This window comes from Gossypium hirsutum, chromosome A10 (assembly GCF_007990345.1).
Source record: "Gossypium hirsutum isolate 1008001.06 chromosome A10, Gossypium_hirsutum_v2.1, whole genome shotgun sequence".
Classification (NCBI taxonomy): Eukaryota; Viridiplantae; Streptophyta; class Magnoliopsida; order Malvales; family Malvaceae; genus Gossypium; species Gossypium hirsutum.
The window spans coordinates 103,188,192-103,196,427 of NC_053433.1; the positions used below are offsets into that span (position 1 = coordinate 103,188,192).

General features: G+C 36.6%; 1 long non-coding RNA gene across 1 annotated transcript; it reads right to left on the reverse strand.

The window, feature by feature from the left end:
- Positions 1–212: 212 nt before the first annotated feature.
- Positions 213–5,967, reverse strand: LOC107897929 (uncharacterized). Its single transcript, XR_005902633.1, has 2 exons — positions 4,036–5,967; positions 213–1,106 (listed from the first exon to the last, which is right to left on the reverse strand). It is a non-coding gene; the product is annotated as an uncharacterized lncRNA (long non-coding RNA).
- Between the last annotated feature and the right edge of the window lie 2,269 nt (positions 5,968–8,236).

Below are 8,236 nucleotides of genomic sequence, written 5' to 3' on the forward strand. Positions count from 1 at the left end.
AGAAGTGCGAACCACTGTTGGTGGGTCCTCAAACTCCTCCAATTCGTCTTTTCCGGTCAAGGCTTGTTTAGCCAAGCAATTTGCAACTTGATTCTGTTCTCTCGGGATGTACAGCAAAAATCACTGGTTTTCCAAAGCTAAGATATTTTGGATTCGCCTAATTATGGCTAAGTTTGAAATTGTAAAAGTGTTTCCAAGGATGGCTTTAAAACTTCCAAACTATCAAATTGAATGATAAATTGATCATGGTCTCTACGTTGAATAAGCTTGAGTCCTTCAAAAATACCCATAGTTCACATCAAAGATTGAACATTTTCCAAGGTACCAATGATAACCAACGATCCAATCTCCATGTTTACCACGAACAACTCCCCCACTAGTAGCATATCTAGAAACCAATTGCACTGCACCATCAGTATTAAGAAAAATTCGTTCCCTACTAGTCTGCACTTCAAAAGAACATTCTAGACAATCAATCGGTTCTTCTTGAGATGATGAGAAGAAATGAATTGCCCAACTGTAAGAAACTTGAACTATCTCCTTCGAGCTCTATGATCTTCCTCGAAAGATGAATAAGTTACAGTTTTTCCATAAGTTCCAAATGAGTAACCCAAAAATACAGGCCCAACTAGCTCCTCCCTCGTGGATCTTACTATTATCCTACACATTGAAAAAAAAAACTAGTCATCTGTATTATTAGAGAAAAAATTCGATAGATGATTACCTGGGATGACTTAATTATATACTTCCTTAGCAATTGTACAGTTTCTGAGAATATGCAGAATGTCTTCTGAGTGATAACCACAAAGAGGATAGGAGGGATCAGTCACTAACCCTCTTCTGACTCTTTCCACATTATTGAGGAGTCTTCCTTATAAAGCAGTCCAGAGAAAGACAATATCCCTTTGGGGACTTGGAGTCTTCCAAACACTCTTTCATTTCTCATCTTTCGAATTCCAATCACCTTCCTTTGAAATCTTATAAGTTGTTTTAACAAAAAAAGCATCGGACGGAGTGTGGCTCCAAGAGATTTTATCAGATCCTTCAAAAGGATGTGAAGGAAGGATACCCTTAATAAGCTGGATCCCATCTTCCGATAACTAAACCTGAAATAAATCCAAGTTGTACGAACTTTCCTCAGCGATCATCTCGTTGAGAAAACAATTTAAGTTAAGATTAGCATTGGCATGAATAAGTCTAACCAGTAACCATATACTTGGAATCCAATTATCCTTCCAGCAGCGAATTTTATTACCATCTCTTATAAACCAGAATAAATTCTCTTGCGAAAGAGACTGAATTTTTAAAAGAGGTTTCCAAAGAAAAGAACTACTGTCCCAAGCAATGCAATCCGATAAGTCAACCTTCATTTGGTACTTTGCTCTAAGCACGCGAACCCATAAAGCTTCCTCATCAGACATAATATTGAACCCTAACTTCAATAGAAAAGAGATATTTTAATCGTGAAGTTTCCCCTAACCAAGACCACCACACCATTTAGGTTGATAGATAGAATCCCATCCCACAAGAGACATCATCTTTTTTTCTATTTGAAGAACCCCAAATAAATTTTTTTACCAAACTTCCAATCTCATCACTGATTTTCCAATGTATCATCACGGATTGCATGAAGTAGCTAGGAATGGATAAAAGAACCGACCGAGCTAAAGTGATACGACCAGTGATAAAGAGTTTTTTTGGCTTCCCAACTCTTTAATTTTCTTCGTACTTTTTTAACCACAAATTGCAAAGTGTTGTTTGTCAGCTTCTGATGAAAAAGGGGAACTCCAAGGTAATGACAAAGATTATGAACTCTTTGAAAACCAAACAAAGTACTAATCATATCGACAATAGAAACATCCACCCCTTTAGAGAAAAAGATGTTAGTATTCCTAAAATTAATTTTATGCCTAGAAAACTCATAGGAACTGTCCAAAATATCTTTTAGAACTCTACCATGCTCCAAGTTTGCCTTACTGAAAATGATTAAGTCATTAGTAAAAAACAAATGCGAGATAGCTAGTCTAGATCGAGATAGACGTATTGGACACCACTTTCCTTTTGAAATAGCTGAATGAATTAAATGGCCAAGCCATTCCATGCACAACACAAACAGGTTAAGGGAAAGAGGAAAATCTTATCGGATACCTCTGGCAGGCCTGAATTTAGAGAAAGGAAGTCCATTCCACATAACCTGCATGGTAGAATTAGAGATAGAGGACATTATAACATTCCTGAGGTACTCAGGAATACCTACAGCTCGAAGGGAAGCACTGATGAAGTCTCATTTCACTCTATCATAGGCTTTTTCCAAGTCAATTTTAATTATCATCCACTTTCGTTTTCCCTAAATCCTCATGGAATAATTTACATTTTGTGCAATGATAGTGTTGTCAATGATGTTCCTACCTGCAATGAAACCCATCTATTCCTGTACAATAATTTACGTAAAGATATGCTTAAAACGGTTAGTGATTACCTTCATCATTAGCTTTTAGAGGACAGAGCAGAGACTTATTGGACGGAACTGACCAAAACCTTCCAGATTTTGGACTTTAGGTATTATTTAGATCAGGGTCAATAATTTTTCCATTAAAGACCCTCCTAACCCAATCACAAACAGCTCCACCAACTGCTTTTGGAAGAAGAGTGCATGAAAACCATACTACTCAGAGCTTTAAGAGGTGCCATATCAAAAAGAGCCTCCTTAATTTGAACATTCGTAACCGACTTTCCTAAGAAATTAATGTCTTTAGGATCAATCTGAGGAAATTTGCTAGGTAGAAGGGTACCCAAAGGCCTAGGAATCTCCCCATACAAACTTTAAAAGAAGTCATTCGCCTCAACTTCAATGGCCTCCGGATCATAAATCCAATTACCGTTAAAACTACAAATGGCAGATATATGGTTATTCTTTCTTCTTTCCAAGGTACGGGTGTAGAAAAACTTAGTATTCCGGTCCCTCAACTTCAACCATTTGCACCTCGCTTTTTTACTTCCAAAGAAGTTCCTCGTGATGTAGAACGCTTTCCAGCTCTTTTCTAATGTTCAAATCCATCCAAGCTAGTTGATTCGAGCCTAGAATTTCACTTTACTTTGGATATTGGAAATTGTTTTGACAAGGGTTTGCTTACGAGTGGTGATATGCCCGTAAAATAGTTTATTCCACTCTTTAAGATTATGAATGAGCTTAACCAGAGATTTATACATGTTACCAGTGAAGACCCAATTTTCATTCAAAAAACCATCAAAATTAGGATGTTCAATCCATCTAGCCAAAAATAAAAAAATCTCCCTCTAGGTAGAATAAGGTTTGAATTTTGAGCCAGAAGGAGCGGCCGATGATCAAACTTAATCTTTGGAAAGTGGGTAACCAAGCTGTTGGGAAAGTTTCAGACCCAAGCTTCATTACTTAAAACACGATCTAATCTCTCAAATAGAGCACCTCTATGCCAAATGAAAGAAGAACCTTTGAACCCTAAATCATGAAGTTTGGTCGAATCCACAAAGTTTAAAAAATAAGGTCATCTCTTTCCTCTAGAAAGGCTACTAGATTTCTTAGAAGATGAGATGATTGCGTTGAAATCTCCGATAGCAACCCATAGAGTTTGTCCAAATTGAATCGAAGACCTCAAATCCTTCTAAAAATCTTTACGCATTTATCGATTTGGACTACCATACACAAATGATATGAAAATCGATTATGGAGAAGACTTTTGCCAAACCTGAGTCAGGATGAACAGAGGATGACTGCGAACCACCTCAAGACGGATTGAGTCTTTCCAGCCAAGCCATATACCCCCAAAATATCCAATTGCCTCCACACAATGAGAAAACTGGAAACCTAGCTTTGCAATAATCACATCTAGCTTAGCCCAACTAACTCTTGGCTTGAGCAAACTAACAATATCTGGTTTGTGCTCCAAGTTCTATTCTCAAAAAATTCTAGGAAATTTAACATTTGCACAACCCTGACAATTCCAAGATAATATTGTACAATTCATGAAAAAATTAACAGAAAATATGAAATCATACCTTACTGTCGAGAGATAGTATCTCCATCCATACTTGGACCAGCGTCATCTAGTTCGAAATTCATAGTTTTACTAGGACCTTGGGGAAAAAATAACTCCACCATCACCTCCATGGACTCTGTTAAAGGAATTCGTGAGTTCTTGAAAGATTTAAAATGACTCCCAAGACCTTGTAGAGCAAATGAGGTTTTATGATTTCTACGGTTGCTACTATCTCTAGTACCACCCCTCCTATTTTTAGAACTTGAAGGATCTGAACTCGAACCCGAAACCCAAATTTCCACTCATCGGATACCCAATTTAGCCTACTGTTTTGTTAGTGAATTTTTCTTAAAAATTACCACAAAGTGTTTTCCTAGATCAAGTGCGCTTTCAGAAATAGGGACAACAACTCTTTCAGATTCTTTAAATGTAGGATTATAATGCGCCTTATCCCTTTCTAAATTTCCTAAATTAAAATTTTTTTTGTTTTCCTAATTCCATAACCCTTTGACTAACGGGTTCAACTATCAATCCATATTCATTTAAAATTTAAGTACTAGTGGTTAAATTATTATCAAGGCCCCTATTATTATGAATAGGCTCAACCATTCCCACAGGCCTTTTACCCATGGATTTATCCATTAAATCCTTTGAAGTTCGTCCCACAACACCAGCTCCAATACTGCCCAAAAAAGAACCTTTATCGGGCCCCATAGTTGGACCGAAATCCATTTTACTCCCTCAGGCTGCACTTGAGTTTGAGCCCAAATTCCTTTTATCATTAAGCCTAACCTTATTACCCCGCTAAACCTTCAGCCACCATTTCCTTAGTTCTTTCCCCCGAATTTTCTCCAACACTCAGCCCCAAATCACCAGTTGATTCTTCTCCCTCAATCAACGCCGAGAATCTGGACCCTAACGGCTAATTCCCAATTTTCACTGCCCCTTTGATTACAGGAACCCACTGACCTCGCCGTGAATTTCTCTCTACCAGCATCTACAGCCCAAACTCCGGTCTCTTCGCGCTTTCACCTTCACCGACTACACCGCTTGTAAAGGTGACCACCGCAATTTCATCCTTTTTCCTGGGCTTTATTGCCCACCAACGGGCACAGCTCCTTAACGTGCTCGTACTTACTGCAAGCAAAACACACTGTCGAAAGTGCCTCGTACTCTACACGTTGGATGGCACCGTCGATTACCACCTGAGAGACCAGCCACTTATCGAGGTTAATCAAAATTACTAGCCAAGCAAATCGGCCTCTGGTCCTGTTATTGGTCTGAAAGTCTAATTTGACCACTTTCCCAATTAGTCACCCAATGGCCTCAATGATCTTCCGTTTGTATAGGTGTCCCGGAAGGCTCAGCAGCCGAATCCAAGCCAACACCACGTTGGGGTATGGTTGCGATGGACTGAAATCTTTAGTCCACGGTTGAATGGTAAGATACTGCCCGTAAACAATCCATGGACCCTGGGTCAATGCTTTGTTGTAATCTTCAAAAGCCTGAAATTTAACCAAAAAATAACCATTAGCAATGTCCATAAGATGAATAGATTTTGCAGGTTTCCAAAAATTAAGAATACGATTATTGATAGCGTTATAGCCGATGTTACGCGTTAAAAGTTTAAGAACAACCGTCAATTCCATTTCTTTGAAAAGAATTTCTTTAATACGGTCCAAGAGGGCGATAGCATGGATTCCATCGATCATGGGCGTGTTCACATCTCCTTCCAATAATTCAAATTTGTTTTCAATTCCTGTAGAAGGACCAAAACGATTCAAATCACAGACTACAGCTACTCCTCCCAAAAGTTTGTCCTTCCACGACAAATTCGGAGGTCGGTCGGGGTCCACAGCCATGGAAGAACCCTACTCGACAAGGCTCTCCTTGAATCTCACTTGTTTAGTGTTCCGATCCCCATCAGGATGGGGATCACCATCGCCATTGTTACCAGAATTTTGCATAATTACAAAGAAAATATGCTTTAACATTTATTTATTTTTAAATTATCAAATTGCACCTAAGTGTCACTAATTGAGAGATTGTTAAAAAAATGTTTGATAACCATAATAAATTTTCACTTGAATAGAATAACTAAACAAGTAAGTAAATGGGTACTTATCACTTGTTATTGAAAAGATTATATTGATTTTATTTTTAAAAAATTCATATTTAAAAGAAATTATCTCTTTATTTTTTTGTTAAAAATGGAAATATTGAAAGTATTATGTTTATTTCATGCAAAATAATATAAAATATATTATATTAATACTTTTCAAATTATGAAAAAAGTAAATTTCAAAAGAAAATGTAAATATTTACTATTATTAAATAACACAATTTTATTTAGATTTAATAACATAATAAACAATTTTATAATGTAAATTTAGCACTTACAAAATTTTGTAATAGAATTTTTCTTGCTTAATTTTTCAACACTGAATTTTTCAGTTTATCAAACAACAACTAAGTTTGTCTATAAGATTTAATAAATAGAATTAATAGATTCATATGTTTCCACCTCTTCCAAATTTATCATTCTTTAAACAAAAATAAAAACTATTATTGTTTATACAAAAATCAAGAAGAGATTAGGGAGAAAAGGTGGTGAGGGTTTGGAATTGTTCACCTTTGTAGGGCTAAAGCCATCAATGATTGAGATAAAAGGGGAGAAAATATGGAGAGCTCTCATGGTGGAAGAGGGAGCTAAAATCATATACCTTTGGTGGTAGAAGAGAGGAAGAGATGAACATCTCGCCCCCCTTCCCTTCCAAAAAGAAGACCCCTATTTGCCCTAATCCTCATAAGGGTATATAGAGGTGTTTGATGGGGCTCACATTGTGACCAAAATATTCATGTGCAATAATTGCTCCTCCTAGTCATGACCTTTCTTGGGACGAATAGCATTGGTAAGGTTCTATGTCATAGGCGAGGCCAATTTGATTTACGAAAATTTGCTTGTATTTCTTCTTAAAAAATTGTGGTAATTTGAAAATATTTAGAATAATGCTGGCATCGTAGGCATTACAATTGTTCTTAAGTATTTTTAATTATTCTAACATTGACGGTAAACCAATTGTTGCTCGCCTAGAAGGTGATAACAACCATTTAGGATTATGCTGATATAATAAGGCAAGTTATTGTTCAGTGAATGAACCCTTAGTGGAAGAGTGTGACAGTTGTACCCTTAGTGGAATGAAAATGAACCCTTAGTGGAAGGATACCTTTAGGAGTTGTACTGTGGATGGGCACCATTAGGAGTCGTATTATATATGGTACCCTGCAAGGGTATCATTAGGGGCCATAGTCTGGATAGGTGAGATTAGGACTCATACTATGGATGGTTCCGTGAAGGGTACCATTAGGAGTTGTATCATGGATAGTGATGCAAATGGGTACCTTTAGGAGTTGTGTTGTGGATAGATACCATTAGGAGTTGTACCGTGGGTGGTATCGCAAATGGGTACCTTTTGAAGCCATATCATAGATGGTACCATTAGGAGTTGTACCATGGATGCTACCATGGAAGGGTACCATTAAGAATTGTAACATGGGCGACACCGTGGAGGGGTACCATTAGGAGTCATATCATGGATGGTGCCAATAGGAGTTGTACTGTGGATGGTTTCGTGGAAGGATATGATTAGGAATTTTACCATGACAATACCTGTTGGAAAAGACGAGTTTGGAAAATGCAGCGGAAAATAAATTTAGGGAAAAACAATTTTAAGTTTTTTCCAAAACAAGATCTTGGTTGTGATATCTAGAGTAATAAACACTTAATCAAAATTATACCTTTTCGATTCGTCCAGGATGAGTGGTTCGACCAAGTAGTCTTCTCTGCTATCCTCAAGCTCACGTCTACTGAGTATGAGCTCGCTTTGAATCAGAAAAATTTTCACAAAAATTACTAGTGGGATAATTTTTTAATTTTTTAAAACTTTTGGGTCAAGTTGTAAATCATAAAAATATCTCTAGAAATTTTCTAGAATAATATCTTAAGAGAATTTTCTCTCTACAACTTTCTCTTGAATTCAAGTGTGTGTAAATAATGACCAAGGCTCTTTTTGTATAGGGAGAATTTAAAGAATTCAACTATGATTAAACTTAATCACTTTAATATTAAATTAATATAATATTTATCAAGATAAATATTAGATTAAATTTAATATTAAATCTTATTAAAATAATATAATATAATGTTTATCTACAAGATA